Genomic DNA, 20579 nt, shown 5'->3' with positions numbered 1-20579 from the left:
CGTAGCATTTCGTTGACTTGGTGCCTCATAGCCTGATGTTCTCGCGGAGAAATTCGGTAAGGACTCAAGCAGAGTGGTCGAGCGCACTCTTCGCTTATTATTCAATGATTTGCGACTGGTGTTTGTCGAATCCTCGATGACGTCGAAAAGCACTCTTTGTATCGTCAGAGAAAAAAGTTCTGAGCTGTTGTTGCTTACGAATGGGGGGACTTGGACTTGTGTTGAAGTCTGGTTTACGAAATATGGTCGTCGTGGTCGATGCGGCAGAATCCGAGAGGCCAAACGTATTGCTGGTTTCCACAATTTCCTGTATGTACGCGATTGTCATGCGCTTTTTGACGTACTTGAATTCCAGGCTGAAGTTGATCAGCATCACTTCCGGTTTCCCTCCATGGAGTCGAGTGATCCATCTTGCGACAATTTCACGGTTTAGCAGTAGACTTTTGTCGCCCTCGATGACGCCTTCTACGTCCGCGGGTGTTTCGGTGCCAACGGAAATAACAATGCTGGAGCGTGGCGGGATGCCCACTTGATTTTCGAGCACACTCAAGGGGTGGTGAGTACGAGAGCTCTCCGGCGGTATCGCTTGATCTTCCGACAGCGTTATCGATTTCGACTTCAGGTCAATGATTACGCCATATTGGTTCTGGAAGTCCCTGCCGAGAATGAGGTGCAGGAAGGTTCAGGAAGTCCATGCCAATGAGGTTCACGAAGTCCATGCCGAAACACTTTTGGCGAATAACGAAGCTGGCAGAGTAAGTCGGCTCATGAATGGTAGTTCTTGCCGTGCAGATTCCAGTCGCCGTAATGAGGTGTCCTCCAGCGGTCCGAATTTGAGGGACTTCCCATGCAGTCTTAGCTTTCTTCAACTCGGCGGTGGTGTGCCCACTCATGACGGAGTAATCGGCTGCTGTGTCCACTAAGGCGGTGACTGCGTGGCCGTCGAGAAGCACGTCGAGGTCGGCGGTTCTTTGTCTTTCGTTACAGTTAGGTATTGGCGTCATATCACAGCTGCGTCGCGTTTACTTGTGACTGGCACGTGGCGTCGTCAGGTGGTGTTTCGTCGGCGTATTCTTTGCTTCCGGAATTCATCGGGACGGCGGCGTGTCGTTGTTATGTCGTCGAGATAGTCACTTTGGTGTCTTCATCGGCGGTGGAGGATCTTCGTCAGTTCGACGAAGAGCAAACACATCTCCATCGGTTGCTGCTTAAAGTTTTCCGCATATGGGCTCGCAGAGCGGCCCCCGCTGGGCCAGTGTATGGACGGCGCTGCGGCGATATGTATCGGCCTGGTGATTGCGAATGGGACAGTTGTCGAGAACTCCACTGAGTGGCGGCGAGGTAGTCGGCGATGTCACGTGGGCGCTCCCCAAGCTGTGTACGCGGCGCCGTGAAGCCTCACAGTCCCAAGTTGCAGTATGAGCATCGGCGGTACACATGGCTAGCTTCTCCGCAGCGATAGCAGATCGGGCGGTGCTCGGAAGTTCACCGAATATCCGTCTTCCTGACGTAGCTGGGCTAGGCGACGGTAGGGCGTGCTTGCGGCGGTGGCGCTGCACGACGGAACTGCGGCGATACAGCGCCCTGGCGTTGTCGCGGAGATGTGCCTTGACGGCCGGTGACGGTAGGTCATCGCTTCCGGCTGGGGCTGTGTCGGTGACGGTTGCGCTTCAGTAAGTCCAAGTGATCGCTGAACCTCCTCTGTGACGATGTCGGCGATTGAGGCCACTTGAGGCTGCCACCTAGGAAAGAGCTTCTGCAGCTCCTCGCGAAGGACTGCACTGATGGTCACTCGCATGTCCTCACTGCCGAGTGATTGAACATCAGTGTAGTTTCCGCGATTATACTGCCTTGCCCGCATATCGAGCTTCTCCTTAATGGTTGTTGCTTCTGGAACAAATTAGGCAACAGCCCTGGGCGGGTTGCGTATCGATTCGGCGGATAGTTTCTCTTTTACCCCACGCATGAGGAACCGAATTTTCTTCTCCTCAGGCATATCCGGTTCACCGTGGCGGAACAGGCGCGTCATCTCCTCGGTGAATATTGCGATGATCTCGTTGGGTGTTTGTACTCCTGCTTCTAGCACATCTTCGGCCTTTTCGTTGCACACCATGCTCGTAAAGGTCCGTAGAAAGCCGCTACGGAATAGGTCCCACGTTGTGAGGGTCATCTCGGTTCTCGAACCGCGTTCTGGCGGCGCCTTCTAAGACAAAGTATACTTGCCGCAGCTTGTCTTCGGAGGCCCAGTTGTTGAAAGGCGCGATTCGTTCGTAGGCATCTAGCCCGGATTCTAAGTCTTCAGTCGTTTATCCATGTAAAGATGGTGGGTCCAGTGGTTATTTCAGCTGAATGGGGGACGTTGGGGCAGCCATTAGTGTTGTCTCGGCCACGCTTTCCTTGGTTTTCTCAGGTAGAAGTCCATGCGCCGCAGACAGCTGTTGCATTCGGCGGCTTGCTCGATATTCCGGGATGATGTTGGTGTTGTCCTTGCGGTCCGAACTTGGGTCACAGCTTGTCGGGGCGTCCGGTACATGAACGAACTAGCACCTCCACCAGATGTTACGTGGTAGTGACGGTCGAGGACACAGCTACCAAGCCGCGAATGGCGAAACCAACTTTAGTGGACGAAACAGTGCCCACAAAAACAGGCTACACTCAAAGCTCAATGAAAGCGGCGAACACAGTCGGCGATTGTCGAAAGTCTTATCTGCGGAGCGAGCGCGTCGGCTTTTGTACATCACTCGTCAAAGTTTCAGAGTAATCGCGGGTGCCCGCGCGTCTTCCAGAAAATTGTACACCATTCGCGTAGCGCATGCACGAAATCAGATTACACAAGGTTCGGTGACACAAAACAGTAAAAAGAACCACCGACAACATTCGAGAAACTTGCGATACTGCAGGCGCGTCCTGCGCTGTGCGATAACATATTTTAGACGGTAAAAAACGGTCACCCGGAAAAAAACCACAAGCACACGTGTCAATAGTATCTGCAATCCAAATATTGCTAAGATATTCACCGTTTATCGTCATTCCGCAGCCTTCCTACTCTAACGCATTGCACATTTGTTCTACGCATGTAGTAAACAACATCGGAGAGATCGTGTCTCCTTGCATGACTCCTTTGTTGACAGGTGAGTTACCTCCTCTGATAGGTAATTTAACTATTAGCAACGTTATTCACGTAATGCCAATTGTGCTGTGCTATCATCCAAACTTCACTTCTTAGCCGCTGCTGCTGTCGCACACTCAACCGAAACGACGGAAACGCAACGAAAATAAAATATGACATCTTTGGGCCACCTGACGTCGGCATCTCGCGCAGGAGCAGCTCGAACTGCTCTCGAATACTCCAGGTGTGGCCGTACTGCTCCTGTTATGCCATTGGATCACAGTGCTGCTGCTCCAGTTTGCCCAAGGGAACGCAGCTATTTATACAGAAGTGTCAGAACACTTTTGAAAGCTCCTGTTCCCGCAATAGAATACGTCAATAATTATTCCTAAAAAAAGCCTTCGACTGGACTAGACACTTCGTTGTGAAACCGCAGGGTCCGGCATTCAGCAATGCTTTCCGCAGCGCAATTCAGCAGTTTACAATGGGGTGTGGAAAGCTGACAGTCTCTTAAATACTCTTTCGTGATTTGAATTCGCAAGCACTTTCACATCACTAATTAGTTAGTTGCGTTCATGATGCGTTATGTCATACAATGTCCTGCGTCTCTTACAACTCAACCTTAATCCACCTTAATTCACCTAGCTCTAGTTTGTACCAACGTTGACACCTTTAATCCAACCTAATTCACCTAGCTCTAATTTGTACCAACGTTGACAACCTTTATTCCACCTTTATCCGCTCTATTTCACTATCATTCACTTTACTGTACATTAGGTGACCCTACTCTAACATGTTCTAACCAGTCACTGCGGACAACGCCGTCTTTTCTTGCTCATGATAAAAATAAGACGGTCGCATTAATGACGCAGGTCTTTTACGGGGGTTCCGCAACGGTTTTCGTGCTGCAGGAAAGGGCCTGCGAACGCGTGGACGATGTAAAATGCAAGCTCAGCGAAACGGCGCGTGTCCAAGCTCCGACTTAGATTGAAACGTGATTATCCTTGATTTCAAAACAGAAATTGTCTTGCGCTTATTTCATTCAAACGGACAAGAAGTTACGTATTGGCCAGTGATGCAGCAATGTTTGTTTTTTCACGTCGCGTTATACGGGCTCGACATTGGACGCCGGACTGGCATTTAGCTACTGCGGCAGCAAAAGCTGATCCCGTGACAATGCAAGACAACGTACGTGGTCACCTTCACTAAGACGTTCAACAGCTAGCCACGACCACGCTCGGACGCAGCATCAATTGCTGCAACTGCTGCTGAGTTCGAGCGAGGCCGTGAGTTAGCAGATACCTTATTGCTTCCGAATTGTGTGGGAACTTGCTCAGGCTTTGACATATCGGTTGTGAGATGGGCCTACATCTGTGATAGACTTTTCTTCTGTTTACATTTGTCTATTCTTTTACTTGTTATTAGTCGCTCCCCTCTGTAATACTTTTCACCTTGGAAATTATATATACTTTTTTGTATTTATTCACGTACACTGCAGTGGCAGTCGCAGATCAGCTACTGCGTCCAACTCGGAGGCCTATTGGACAAGATGAACGCGTACGAGTACCTGTACCTGGTCGGTCGGCTGCGAGGCATTCCTGAAAGCGAGTTAAAACCCATGGTGGACAGCATCTTATCCGTCGTCGATCTCACCGAGCACGCCTCAACGGAGTGCGGCGTGTACAGGTTCGCGGATTAACATTCATACGTTAACATTCCTAGCGTATTTCAAGCAATTTTGCATAGACAATATATGTTGTATCCTGATGTATTTGTTTGTATGCATGTTCACTTCTATATAACCGTTTTGCCGCCTATCTGGTTCAGTGGTTAGTCTGTTTGTCACATTGCGCGGCTAAGGTGAGCTAAGAAGGCTCGAAACCGACCATCGAACCAACCTGAGCCACTGAGTAAGTGGCAATGCGCACATACTGCAACTCTTCAACTGAACACTGACTCCAAATTGGGTCGCTCGGTATGTGCCCGTAGGTGCACTGTTCTTCAAAGAACGTCTTTTACATTAACTTGTGTAAAAAAGTATGTGCCACTGGCAATGCGCCGGTTTACAATGATGAAATGATCCTTTAAGTTTCTCTCATGCTAAGTGGAACCAAACTCAGACCAGATGGGTTCCTTAGGGACATCAGTCCGACACATTAGCAGGCTGCGCCGTATTCCACTGGATATGTGGCGCTTTCAATGAACGCCTTTCGCGCCAACGCTTTATCAAGCTGTGCCATTAATGCCCTGGCTGTATTTCGTTTTTCAGTGAACCTCTCACCAACTCGCCCAGTTAGGGCATGTGTTGCCCAGCGTTCGCACGCACCCACGTACTAAGCATTTCAGGCGCCACCCGCAGGCTTTGTGGGGGTGGCGTTAGAGGTCGTCGGGTACTTTTAGGGAAGACCGATTTAGGAGTCCCGTTGCAGTACACGCCTCAGACATAAGTCATTTCGACGGTGGCAATAAGTTGTGTCGCTTTATTGATTTAGTGCTAAGGCATTATCGCAGTAAATCATAGCCAGATTGGTTCTGCCACTATTTTTACAGCAAGCCTCCCAGGCCTTTGTTCACGGCGTTTCTTCGTGGCGTAATGTCGACGGAAAACGATCATCATCACTGGCTCACACCCCCGCAAGGCACAGGCTGCATGCGCTCAGCAAAGTCAAGCGAACAGATCATACATTCTTTTGAATCACACATACAACATGAACACAAAATACAGCATATAACCTACGAGATTAATAACAAGCTCAACAACATCCGAACCACATAATTGATGACAACGCCCTACTGCGCATACACGCTATACGAAACGCGTACCTCTTCACGCATACGTTTCCGGTAAATACCTTCACGCAAACTGCCGCGGCGACAGCAGCTTGCGACCTGCGGAGTGACGTTCCTAGCCTTTCGTGCACAAAATAATCAGCATATGAACTGATTTCAGTGTTGTACCAGCACACACTATGAGCAGCGGCATGCTGTAAAAATTACCACTAATCCCATTACTACAATTACTGTAAAATAGCATAACTAGCATTACTCGAAACTCACATAGCATTGCTTACCTCTCTTAGTAGCTGTAGTGGTAGTTCTCAACAGCTTCGCTGGGCAGCCACTTTCTCGCAGGGCAGTGATAGCAAGCCAATTTTCTCTTTATCGTGCAGGCTCTGCACAAATAATTGTAAACATGCCCGATATCCCTGCGGTTACAACGTTCGTGTACCAAGTGAAGAATGTCACATGGGCATGAGTCGAGAATCTCATCGGCGCCCATGCACCAAGTTTGTTTTACAGCGAAGCTATGTGTGGTTAGGATCCCGTAATTTCTTCTTGGCGTAACGCCTACAGAAAAGCATCATAAACAATTGCTCATACCCCCACATGAAATGGCTTATAGCCAAGTAAGGAAGAGGCTACAAGCTCTCAGCAATGTGAAGTGAACAATGCCTAAATTCTTTTGAGCCACGCATGCAACATAAAGCGCATCATGCCTTTGAGTAAAGAAAAAGCTCAAAACAAGCCAACCAATTGATGGTAAGGCGTTCCTGCGCCAACATGATGGGTATGGTGTTGGGCTGCTGAGCATGACGTCGCGGGATCGAGTTTCGGCCATGGCTCCGCATTTCGGTAGGGGCGAAATGCGAAAACACCCCTGTACTTACATTTAGGTGCATGCTAAAGAACCCCAGCTGGTCCCAATTTCTAGAGACCCCAACAACGGCGTGCCTCATAATGAGATCGCGTTTTGGACACCTAACACCTCATAATTTTGTTTAATTTTATAGATATTTATATATAAATTTATATACTTATATTGACATTTGTACTTGTTTATCTTTCCCGGCTGACCGGTTTTCACCGCCTAAGCAATATTATCGCTCAGCACAGGACGCTGCGGCGTGTATCGGACGTTTCTCGAAGGTTGTCTAAGGTTTTATCTGCTGTCGTCACCAAACCTGTTGTAATCTGATTGCGTGCGCCACGCGAATAGCACAGTACTTTCTGGGAGATGCGCGGGCGCCAGTGATTACTCGGGAACATTCGGTGGCTCACGGAAAAGATACCGATGCGCTTGACCCGCACGTCAGATCTTCGACGATGGCCGACTGCGCTCGCCTTTATCGTAAAATTTACGTTTGCGCAAGCGGCCGCGGCGACAGGAACTTGACTATAGCATACGAAGCAGGGAGTTACGTAACTACACTTTCGTACGTAAAAAATAACCCGCCTTTCAATTGATTTGTGTTGTGATAGTGCTATGGGAAGGCCATGTAGAGTGAGGACTCCTGAAGAGCAGCGTTCTTACGAAGCGCGGCGAAGTTCTCTCTGGTCCACTCATTCTAGGTGCAAGAAGTAGCGGCGCCAGCGAAGTCAGAGGCGGTTGAATCATCTCATGATAAAAATTAGGTAAAGCGCGCGTGAATGTCGCCACGACGATAATCACAGCCTATGATGCGATGGATAATCATTCCAGGTGTCGTGTACAGCTCCGCAGTCCAACCACCTTAGAACCTGATTTGGAGAACATTTTTTCGCTGTGTTTCACCATCTCGTCTGACAGGGAAGGCTTCTGCCAAGGGGAGTGAAGCTACTTGGCGCGAATCAAGGGGGAGGGGGAAGACTTCAGTAAATGTCGCTTTAGTGGTCGCAGAATAAGACACATTGTTACTGCCCAATAGGCTTAGCGTTTATTACTCAGTTTCACGTTAAACTGCAGGTAACATTCATGGCTGGCCGACGCACACGCAGGGCGGGCCTATTTGGCATATAATCCTCGCGTCGTCGTCCACCGTGCAACTGGACTAGGTCCGAAGACTCACTGCGAAGCAGCAAATTTTATCTAACGTGCGCTCGAGGGAAAGAGGCCAACCACTGGCGACGAAAACTAAATTACGCTTCCCTATTGAACGCTTTGTATGGGCCAATATGATGCCGTTGACGGAAGTTTAGGTGACCGACAAAGCAAAGCCCGTCGTCTTCCTTGATATTTATGCAAATACCCATTTTGAGGTGGAAAACATGCAAGATTCCTCAGAACTATCCCCACAGAGGTAAGATTTACAAAGAAGAGGTCCCCGCATTTCTGTCGGGTGGAGCAAACGCGATAAAGGAGGCCACGTATCGGGCAACAAGCGCCACACAGCTGCAGCGTCGAAGCCAAGAGTTGCTTTTAGAGTTCCTCTATTGGTGGGGCAGGGCGGGTGGGGCTGGCCGACCGCGACTAAATCCATTTCTACTACAGCTGTGCTTTCCTTGGGCACTTTGTTGCAGAGTAATTGCATGAGTCGAAGAATGAGTCCTGGGTGCGAACCAGGCCTCAGCACCGCTGGACCCTCACTGCTGCTTACTTCTTGGTATGCTCGGTTTACTGCGGGCGCATACTGTTAGATGAGCCTACCTCAAGCAGCTGCCCCCCAAATTGGTTACTGCTAATTATGTGTATTCCATGACGGCAAGTTCTGCACACACGCTAAGGGAAATCGAACGCTCGTCGCGCAGCTACGCCGCCTCATCCAGTGCACCAGCGAGCGAGGGACCGCGCACGCAGGGTTTCAGGGTGCAGCCTTGGTCCACCAGAGGTCACGACCATCTTCAAAGTGGAAGGGAGCAGCCAAAAGGGGGTTTAACTGAGCTAGTTGGTTCATTTTTTGAGGAGTGTAGCAGCAGATCTCAGGGAACACGGACCCAGTACGAACACACGTGGATGTAACTGCTCCACGCAACTACTCCACGCAACTGGAGTTGCGTCCACGTGTATTTGTTCTTTCTGTGTCCATGGTCATTAGATTCTGCTGCTACAATGGTCGACGGGGGCAGTGTGGGAACTTGTTCTACCAGCGCGGAAATCTAGAGCATCGACATCGCGATAGAAGAGTCCAAAGGCCGGCGCAGAAGTGTTCACGGGCCAAATAATCGTGGCTCGAACCCCGTGCTTATTCACTAGATCAAACCTACATGGCGAAACACGAAATTAACGGTGATAAAACGCAGTAAGATAGCACAAGAAGACGCCGAAGAAGCAAAGTATGTTCCCACAGCACCACACGTTGTTTTAAAGAGATGAACTGAAACTGATAAACACTGGACATATCACTGAAACTGATAGAACAAATTTATTATGTCTAAATGCGAGACATCTGCATTGATGGGCTCCAAACGGTTGAGCAGAAATGAGGGAATCTGCTAGTTTTTCCTGGAATTGGTTCCTCTTATGTCGAATCTTGAAGGGACAATGTTTGAAATTCTTCGGTTTGTGCAGCAACTGGCTCCCCCACACAAATGAGTGAATCGCAGAAGCTCGGCATTTCCCTCTCGCTTTCTTTACATCGGCGCAGAAAAACTAATTTGACAATTACTAATAGTGAATCCTTGATTCGAGTACGAATAGAATAGTCATTGCAAATAAGCTTTTAAGTTAGGATTCAGGAACTTTCAAAGTTTCGCACACTGGTAATTAATACTCAAGGCTTTGCTGTTTGCTATACCAAATTGGGCGAACAAATCACCGTGCCACGTGTGACTACCACTACTTAGTGAATACCCACAGCCATATCCCAGCTAAAATACAACGAAAGTGGCAGAATACTATTATGGCTACCAATACACCGATGTAAATATAGATGACCCCAAGAAATATTGATGACATATCTAAATACAAATTGAGAGCTCATCATAGCTTTAGCACAATATACACACCAAGACTAAAGAAATTTTAAAATGGTGCATATCGGGTTTTTATATTTCTATGTTGCATTAAAGGCTACGATGGATTACCAAAGCCCATTGTATCAATGTACAGCGAAGCTGTTTATGCGGACCCTGTCTATCGTTATCAGACTTCGCTAAAATCCCGAAGATAGTACAATAGTGGGCCTATCCACGGTGGAAGTGAAAGAAGCGTTAAACACTCTCCATATGTAAGCCGATCCAAAAGGTAGTACAATGCGTGGCAGACCCATCGCAGAGATGAAGCAGCAGTTAAGCACTCTCCAGACGTGGGCCAATCCCGAAGAGAGTGCAATACCAGGCCCACCCGGCATTAAAACAGATACACTGGGAAGGCCGCAGAAGAAGTCACATTTAAAGCATGGTTACCATGTACGCAGGAGCGAAAATGGGATGAAATATTGCTGAAACAGAAGATTTATATAGACTACTTGCGAAGTTCGACTTGCATGGTGTAGCACTCGGTGTACCTAACACAGCTTCGCATTTAGACCATCTTCACGAACTGAAAGGGGTGTTGATTTTTTTTGTTACGCTGATTTTAATAGTGAAAAATTCCTATTTAAGGACGATATAGCACAAAGCTCGTAGCAGCGTTTTCGGTACGCTCGAGCGAGATTTCCTTCGTGCGTACTTCAGCAAGGCACCGAATAGATAAAGAACTATAATTCAAGTGTTTCGCTTAATGTATTCTCCAGAACCAGAAATAAAACTGAACATGTTTGTCCAACTCTTGTTAATGATGTTCGGACTTTGTTGGGCTGGGGCAGTAAAAGCAATTATGCAATTGTTTTACGAGGTCGGCAGAAAAACGGTATTCAAATTTGTGTAACTTCCTTATCGGATTGAACAATTTTGCAACCACCATTCCTTCTTACTGACGCTATGATATTTTTTAAGCTGCCTCTTTTATTAAAATCGATAATGCTTTTTTCACCAAATTGCGCTGTTATCTAGCACTTGACCTGTCAAACTAAAATTCGGCCACTCGAGTCATCGTAGGGTGAAACGGTTGCAGAGTGTGTTAGTATTATTTACCCAATTTCGCTATTGCTGGCTGTGATCTTAGTAAATGCAGGTTTCATGACTGCTAATTATGGCGTAAATAATTGGTCGAGATACAGCTCGGTTAGGGCCAGGCACACGCATTCCCTAGTCCGCGGTCTCTATGCACCCCCTCCAGACGTAAAAATGAGCTGATGGCTCATGATTTTGAGCAACTCTGTCGCGAGAGGTTGCACAATATCTAACGTTCTCTGCCAATCAGCAACATCCGCAGATGTTGCTTTGTTGGCGTCAGTAAGCACTTCTCTCCCTCACCGCCGAAAGTTGTCCAACCGCCGAAAGTTGTCCATCGCTGCCGCTCTGCTGGGGCTACAGCCGTTCGTGTTTCTGGACTAGCCGTACGCTGGCGTGGACGTCGTGTCTCGCAACAAGATCTTCCGAGCCGTCGCAGAGATCAAGAAACGCTCGCGGACGACGTTCGTGCTTACGTCACACAAGTGAGTGCTGCCAACAGGTAGTAGAGCTCATCAGACAATGAAGCGAGCGAGCAGAAACCGAAGGCTCCATTTGTAAGTCACAACCAAACGGAGCAAGTCCAGAATTAGGTCCAAGTGTAAGCGCAGAGGAAACTGACTGTTCTTTTTTAGCCCTAACCTGTCTAGTTTTTTCTGCACGAACCCTTATGTGTTGCTGTAGATATCCGATCGACATCTAGAAAACGGATGAAAATAGAACACAACCTTTGTGGTGGGCATGGCAACCCGCAAAAGACGTTCGGTGACCAACTCACCCAGCATGCTGCATTAATTGAGAAAAAGGAAACTATTTTCGGATATGTGAGTCGCATCACTGATGGTCACATAACTTGTCGACTGTGTGAGGCAGATGACTGTCGCTCTCTCGGAAATATAACAAATTTATATGCGTAAGATACCGCTGAGATTAGGCCTCGGTGCTTTATATTGGAGCCTGGTACTTAAGGCATATAACTTGCCTTACGTGACGCAGAAGTGGTCTTCAACTGATACGTCGTCTTATTTTGCACCATTACGATAGGTAATTAAGAGGCACGACGAACCACATGCTCCTGACAACACACTGAGTTTCTGTGGTTCATGAGAAAAACCTTGTAATCATTTCTAAGAACACGAGTAGGGTTTTCTTTACATTTATCTGACTTTCTTCGTTCAGATGTGCGTAGCATTATATTCTATTCACTTAGCAATTTTCAACCGTGAAGGGTGCAAATGTAGAAAAGGTAATGAAGCGGAAAATAATTAAAGGAGGGTAATATGCAATATCCCTCTGGTGGGAGCGGATTCAATATCATGCACATGACGCGAGTGATGATCTACCATGACGGCTCCTTCTTCGTCCAATTTTTCGGATGTTATTATTGTGATAGCAATCACATGTGCCGTCGTCGTCACCGTAATGTTCCGTATAAATTCCAAGGTGATGACATCGTCGGCGGCGTACTGTTTGCTGTATGTGCACGTGAAACGTGTTAGGGTGAGCCGATGATGGTGCCTCAATCTAAAACTGCAGCGGAAACGTGACATCTTGGGTCGCATACTCTGTAACTATGAGGTTTTCGCGTCGCACTCTCTGTAACTATGATCGGTAACCATAGGGCTTTTGGGCAGGGAAAAGTTTCGTTGCGGTTCCACGGTAAAACACTGCGCTCGCTTTCTAGATTGTCACGACCGTTATATCACGCAAACAAGCTCATGCAGTTCATGACCTGGATGTACCAGGCTTGTACCTTCAACAAAAGCAGAGACGTGCAAGATGAAGAACGCTTTTTGGGGGGAACAATTGAAATAGGCCGAGAAAGCGGCTAATTTTGTTAGCGCAATCCTTTCCGCTTGAAGCTACACGTCACAGGTGATGTGGGGCTTAGTGAAACAAGCTACCTGTTCTATTGACGACACTTGGGGGAGTTGGTGGAAGTTCGTGTTTCACAAGTAGCAGCTGTCATGGACAAGCAAGAAGAAAAGTGGGTCGCAGCCATAGAGTTTCACACTACATTACCTAGGGGGAAATCTGGCGCTGCTGCGCTGTGGTATGCATGGGAATGCCGGTATATTGTGGATTCGGATTGGCATCGTTCTCGTAGAGACAGGACGCCTTGAAGACGCGCTTGGCAAGTACCGTTCCGTCTGTCACAATGATTCATTTTCTACTAGAACAGCACGTGAAAAGCTGTTTTAGCTTTATTATTACGCGAAAACATGTTTTGTTTACCTATGAGAACTTGCTATTGTGTGTACCAATACATGTTCCGTAAAAAGTATCAGCGGGCCGCTAAAGTTGGAGACAGCGACAAGGTTCGCGCTCGCTTTGAAACAGTTGGTCTTCTGTTCTTGCTTTTCTTCCCTTGGTCATGTATCGTGGGTGAGTAAAGATGTAATATGCGTGAATGGAAACATTTCATGAAGATTTTTCTTTGAGAACGCGTTATTTGCGTAGCCATATCCACGTTTTAGACGAAGCCTCTTACATCACCAGCCAACACGAGCCTCGCAGACACATATACCGTCATTCCCATGACGGCACGGTGCCCCCTTAAGAAACTCCCATAGACGGTGGCGGCATATTACCCGCTAGGTGTTATAGTGAGAAACTCTATGGTCGCAGCATATGCGAAAGTTTTTTTTTTTTTTACGACACGGATATAAGAACATGCGCCTGCGCAGCGGAATCCAGCGGGACGCAACAAAAGTTATGTAACTTAAAATCAATACGTCCGTAACAAAACGAAGCAAAGCAAAACAGAAAACACGCAAAAGTGAAAAAAAAAACGGATTATACGGGGGCTGAATAAAATCAAACGTGTATAGCTCTCTTTTAGGAATCGCATTCTTTCTTAGTAAGGCAAACAGATACTTGAATACATATTTTGGACATTTGTCAGTGTTAAGTAGATAAGTTTTCTAATAAACTTTTAGTTGTGAGTAAGTACTGCAGGTTGACGATTATGTTACCTGCGTTAAATTGATTGGAACACAAACACCTGACCCTGCCACCAAAAACGCTACGCTTTTATGTCCAGTTAACTATTACGCTGGTAGCGTGTTTCACGAATCTAACAGCAGACAAGTGCGTTTAGCGGTATTGCTGATCTAAGAGTTGGCAATTCGCCAATGAAACCCTAGCCGCCTCTCGAGGTGGCAAAAGCTGCGCTGGCCGGAGAGCGGCGTGTGTGTCACCGATATGGTTGCTCAGGGGCGCTGTTCTGGATATTTCGCCATTTTATTCGATGCATGACGTAGACACGACACGAATAAAATGGCGCTGATGGCCCAATTTGCTTTCGTAATGTGACGCCAACTTTACGTTTCGCCTAAGAAAGTGAAATGAAGGCACGGAACGTGCGGTTCTCGGTAAATCAAAACAATTTTGCTCCGCAGTAAAAATTAAGCAGCCAGCTCAAAGCGCATGATTATTCCGTCGAAAACGCTTCACGCTTCCATCCCCTGCTGCGTGCAAGGCGTCGTCTGCTTCATTAGCTAGAATGCGTTCCCCGGGAATTGGAATGGAGTCATCGTATGTTTGCGCCAACGCGCTTGTTTTCTTCCTTGGGACGATATACAAGGTCGATCCAAATAGGTCTCTAAGCTAAGGGCGAAAAGCGGTTCAGTACAGATTGTCAACACCATCAGCGAGGGGGGTTATGGGCGGAGCAGCGATGGAATTGCGACTGTGCTTGGAGGGCACAAACACAGGGAAATAAAAAAGCATCTTTTTTTATTCAAGCGAGACACAGATTCATTCAACGAAAATAATATTCCTGGTCAACTTTATATATTCATGACGAGTTAAGAAAATACAAGTTTATTCAATTTTATTATTACTAGTAAATGCATTTACTTTCGGCGCCCATCGTTTAAGGGGGCGTTGACGCCACTATCACTCGCAATGCAATGCACGTCTTGAAATGGGCAGAAAGGCGCACTCGTAAAATTCACCTGTTAAAATACGCCCCCCTAACAGTTTGTGCTTTCTTGCTTGTCGAAGTTTGTCTGAATTTGGTGACGCGGGTAGCTTCATCGCTTCTTAATCTGTTCAGTCAAAAGTAGTGAGTTACGACCGCCAGATAACTGTATAGTTGTTTTCTTGCGACTGCGCCGGCCGACGAGCTTGGCGTTCGACGATAGAATCAGCACTCTACACCTAAAGCTTTCGTCGGCCTCCAAAGAAAGTATGTACTGTGCAGGGGGCGATTTCGACAACTGTACGGCTAGCTTCTCCTGCAACGCTTTCCGCGCTGAAAGCTCGAAACGCCCATCAAGTCGAATGGCGGGGCATTTGAATATATAGCTCCAAAAGCAGGCCAACAAAACAAATTTCGCGCCTTCGAAAACAAAATGACATTACTTCTGCTTTTAACAGACATGGCGCCACATAATTTTTTGTTACGCCGGAAGTGTTCTCACCACATACAGATGGCGCTAAGCCCCATAAACCGCCGATGGACCGCCATGTTTTGAACGTATGGGCTCCTATGGAAGCTTGGCTACTAGGTATATTTACCTTGCAACATACGCGACCCACCAGTGGTGATGCGCGCACGTTGTAGGCCACGTTATCGCTATCTCGTGAAACGTGACTCCGCCCGACTCGGCTGGCCGAAAAGGGCCGAATATCACCGATAGCGTTGCGCGCGCCAGAGATATCCGCTTGCATGACGCAAGCGCCGGCACTGCCATCTCTTGTTCACTTCGCTGGTTACTCGCACAGCGGAATGAAAGACCAATGCGCCAACTTAGGTACATTGTTTTTATAAATTAAAAAGACGCCGTTGTGATAACTTTTCATTAGGCGAAGAAGCATTAATCTTGATTATTACACAATACAGCAGTGAAAAGTGGACAACGTTGTAGAATGTTTGGTATGTTCTACCAAAATAATTTCATGTAAACGCGTTCTTTTAAAAAATGGTGGTCCAGAACACAAATGCCAACACAACCTGAGAGCGATGAAAATCCTATGAGCACGCGTTATGAACAAAATATTTTTATGGCGCCAAACGACGGGGAAAATGTGGCGATATGCACTCCGCTCGGCCGCATTGCATATGGCTGCTCATTAGTATAATTCGCGCTGATCGTCACACCACAAATTATTGCCGAAAGTCTCTGGACTCGTGGCCCAGCACAACGTCACGGAACGTCAACGTGACGTTTACGAAGCGGCCCTTCCTGTGATGCTTCGCACGGCATATTCCTTCAGGAAATCAGCAAGCTGGCATGGCGGCTATATTGGATCGCCACCACATATTCGTGAAATCGCACATACATTGCACTGGTTTCTGCAGGCTACGCTCGCATTCATTTTCAAGCGCTAACGCCACAGTATAGCTGTCAACGACAAAAAAAATGTATTAGTCGATAAAATTTGCAGCTCCCCGTCACATTTCGTCATCTTGATGAAAACACAAATCCCGGTTCAAATCTCAAGGCAGGTGAGTTCCCCACAGCCAATCAGAGAGTCAACATGGCGGATAATGGCGGCCGCACAGCAGCCATGCGTGTGAAAATAGCACCCAAGTTTTGGAGCGACACTTTCCAGCTGGTGCTGCCGCTGCCGCCGCCACGTCGAGAGGTATTCTGGGAGGACAACTGTAGAACTTTTAATTTTATGTGTGGTATGGTACGTTTATTTTATTTATGAAAAATGACCGCCACCAAAATTTGCCAAGCGGATAAAGACGCACAGCGCGCAGACGGAAAGCTCCATAAAAATACCGTAGCGTCTAGGCAACGCTACGGATGATGTAGCACGCCAAATCAACACTTCTGTGCCCAAGGGACAGCTTTGTGGCTCTGGCATGAATCTCATTCGCAAGTTCGATCCCGACGGCAGAAGCCTCATTTCGACGGCGCCAAATGCAAAAGCGCTCGTGTATTTAGACATATGATCAAGGGCCGCATAATGTAAAACTATTCCAATATGTTTTTGATACAATATCCTGACTTAAAATTTGCGTAACCGCCGACGCAAGCATCCGGCGTTCACCCGCAGGGTTGTCTGAACAAACCAATCAAATGCTCCCCTCGTTCATAGGAGCTCACTTTTGTTCGCTTGAAAAACGAATAAAATTGCTTGCACTGAGCGACTTGTCTTATCTAATTGGCTCACAAGAGGCGAGGAGCGTGCTCAAGTGGAGGGGGAATCGATGGGGCCGAGTCACTGCACTGAATATCGATAACCGGATGACGATGGTGGTGCCGGCGTCTGCGATTGGTCCGCTTTCTCTTACTTAGCTTGCGGTGGCTCGTCTCCAATCGTGGTGGCATGCAACGGAAGCTTAAGAATGACGCTAAAAGGGATCCTTAGCAAAGAAGAGCTGGTAGAACGAGGTCGCAAACGTGCCGAAAGCTCTCGAAAACGTTACACGGTCATGAAATGTTTTACTACCCATGCTTTCCGGAAGGGGCGAGTAGCCAGTGCCAGAGCGATCGGCGGCAGCCATCTTTTATTCCTTTCGAAACGGGGCAGCCTGCGGCTATTCAGAGGAAAATTCAGTTTTGTTCGGCGTATCAAGGCACCTTTAACGCGTACGCGTCACTTTGACGCGGTAAGTTTTTGTGGTTTTGTGACGCAGGTGAAGTGGGTGCAGCCCGAAATCTTTTGACCAATAGACGAGGTCTGATAGCAAAAAGGCGCCAAATCATAAATAACTATTTTTGTTTTGTTCGGTCAAATTATGCATAATCAGTGTGTACACGTCATATCAGATGGGGAGCTATCGCGGTTTTCGTGACGTCGCGTGACAGACAGGTGAAATGGCGGTGGTCCAACAAACTTTTTGACCAATTGCGGTGGGCTGATTGCAGAATGGGAATAGAAAAGTTTGGAATAGTTTCACGTTATAGCACCCCAAGTTACAGAATCCCAGGGGATCAAAATTAAGCAGCAGACCGTCAATATGGCGTGCCTCATAATTCAACTGTGGTTTTGGCACGTACAGCCTGGTGAATCATTTAAAGTTTAGCACTTGCTGCCCGTTGCCATGAGCCCTATGAGGCACATGGCAACGGGCAGCAAGTGCTAAACTTTAAATGATGAGAAGAAAGGTGAGAAGAAAACTGTAGGGCCGCGCAAGATGGGGCTCTGCTGCGACGATGGCGCCAGAGTAGCGCGCATCGTCTGTTCATCGATGACGCCACTGATACCATATGGAAACAAAGCTAGGCATGAGCCGAAGTCTGTCTGCTGCGGCTGCTGTGAATTGCGCCTACGCCTCACCCCCGTGCTGCCTCTCGCTATCTCTCAAACAGCAAGGCAGTCGCGCCACACTTGACTCCGTTGGCAACGTGCTGCATGGAACAGATTTTCCGCGCCAGCCAATATATCTCGACTTGAGAACGCACATAAAGCTGCGCCCAAATTTCGCATTAGCGAGTATTGTAAGCCTGTGCGAATTTTTTCATTACGCGGTTGAACAAGTTTAAGTTGACTGGTAGCTCTTCTCGCAGCATGAAAGGGGGAAAATTTAAGTTATGGGGTTCTAAGTGCCAAAACAACGATATGATTTGGGGCACACCAAATCGTGGTACTCCGCAAAATTGCACCACCAGTGGTTCCTTAATGTGCACCTAAATCTAAATACACGAGCGTTTTCTCGTTTCGACCCCATCGAAAGGCGGCCGCCGAGGCCGCTATTCGATCCGCGACTTAGTGCTTACCAGCACAAAACCATAGCCACTAAGCAACCACGGTTGGTGTGAATGAGAGGAGTTACGGCCCAAGCGACTGCTGTATAACCCAAAGTTTCGAGCTCTTGTGCTCAATTTTCGCGCTTTAGTTGCACTATCATTTGGCACGGCTAACACAGTCTACTGCCAAATCATGAAAAATGCCCATAAATATAAAGTCTGTAAAATATCTTGCCTAAATAGGGTCTTTTTAATGTTTGTTCCAGGCCAGGAGGTCGGTATCGCTGCTTCGTGGCTCAGTAGACTTTCTCAGCCTCATCAAGCAATCAGTTAGTGATGTCACTTTTTGTGAAAGAAATTGTCAATTTGGTTACATTCACATTTGTTTCGGAGCAGGCGAAAGCAGCAGCAACTTCAAAACACCCGCATGCCTACTTGGTAAAATGACCGGCAAACCTGGCAGCAAGCACCATTGATCTCGGGCCAATTTGTTTTCCAAGGAGAAGCGGAAACAAGAATGGTGGCGGCAAATGCTACACATTGAATCACTCTCTGACCAATTACGGGCAGTCCAGAAGGCCCGCGATGTGGCTGAAGGGCTCGGCCTGACAGTCCCAACGTGGGAGCGGCCCGCGTCAACGTATGGTTGACCTTCAGGACCCAATAAAGTTCTCCATACCATATCATAGAAGCGGAAAGTGGTCCCGGCTCACCGCAAGCTGCTCTAGCATGTAAACATTTCTGTCGTATAATTCAACGTGGCACCCAAAGTGTCGGCTGAGATGTTGATCGATGCGATCAGGAACCACCATGTGCTCTACGACAAGAGTCACCACCGGCTTTACAAGGACACATCTCTCCACATTTCTCGCGACAGCATTCAACGTCGAGGTACAGAAGCTGCGGTGACAACGCGCTCTCGTGACCGAACTTCTTGCGTTTTCTTCAAAGCTGGTTGAACTGACCACGACTGACACATCGCAATTGTACGCCTTTTCAGTTGTTTATGATCCATTTCTACGAGACAACTGCCTAGAAGTATAAAAAGAATTGCTTCTTGCTTTTCAATGGCAGACGAAAGTTGCTCACTACGCGCGAAGTTGAGCGAAATAATTACTTTTAATGACAGATAGGTCATATAATTACCGTACCGCTGGAAATGATGCAATAAAGAGAGCCATAACGCTGACAAACGTGCGCAAACTAGATGGATATGGGTGAAAGCGGCAGGGGTGTCTGCTGTGGTGGTGAAACAAATGTGAATATCATGATGATGGGCGGAAAAGATTTTCAGCCCGCTTTGGCCTTTCCGTCGGCTTGCCGCTTCCCAAATTGGAACATAGCCTTATTGTGATCGGCGGAAACCCCGCTCCCAAAGCAAAGATATCGTCAACCACAAAATTTTACGTAACAGGAGATCTGAGAAGAACCTGAATACCTGAGCAGCCCCACAACTCAGCCTAGTATTTGCATTACCAGCCTCTACCTGTGTATGTGAACCTAGTGTGTGGTGAACAAGCAATAGGCAATATGTCGTCAATTCTAGGAACGCTAAAGGACAGATGCTGGTAGAATTCGCGGAAAGGAATGAGCTGTGAATGAACACATTGTTCAGGAACCATAGAAACAGAAAGAGGACCTGGAAAAGCGCTCAAAGTGAAACAAGAAATGAAATAGATTTCATACTTTCTGCCGATCCGCGCGTAGTGAAGGATGTTGAAGAGTTAGGGAAAGTGCAATAATTACAGATTTGTGAGGTCTATGATTCAGCTCAATTTGAAGAGAGAAAGAATAAAATTGATCAGGAAGAAACAGGCCAACCTGGAAGCAGTAAGGGTAAAAGTGGAACAATTCAGGCTCTAATTGCAAATGAATATGCAGCCTTAGAACAGAGGGATGAAGATGACATAGAAGTAACGAATGAAACCAACTAGGCTGGCTTCAGAGGCTCCAGTGGAAGTTGGAGGTAAGGCATCAATGCAATTAGTAGGAGGGCTTTTCCAATTAACAAAGGACCTAATAAAGAAACGACGAAGATTGAAAAAGTCCAACTCAGGAGATAAGGAATT

At 47.4% G+C, this 20579-nt stretch overlaps 1 long non-coding RNA gene across 1 annotated transcript in view; it reads left to right on the top strand.

Annotated features, from left to right (window-relative positions):
- Positions 1 to 11181: 11181 nt before the first annotated feature.
- Positions 11182 to 20579, top strand: part of LOC142591264 (uncharacterized) — a 52894-nt gene continuing 43496 nt past the window's right edge. The window contains exon 1 of the long non-coding RNA XR_012830423.1: positions 11182 to 11343. This is a non-coding gene — a long non-coding RNA (uncharacterized LOC142591264). The remainder of the gene's footprint in view (positions 11344 to 20579) is intronic.

This window comes from Dermacentor variabilis, chromosome 8 (genome assembly GCF_050947875.1).
Source record: "Dermacentor variabilis isolate Ectoservices chromosome 8, ASM5094787v1, whole genome shotgun sequence".
Taxonomy (NCBI): Eukaryota; Metazoa; Arthropoda; class Arachnida; order Ixodida; family Ixodidae; genus Dermacentor; species Dermacentor variabilis.
This window is presented reverse-complemented; position numbering and strand designations above follow the sequence as displayed.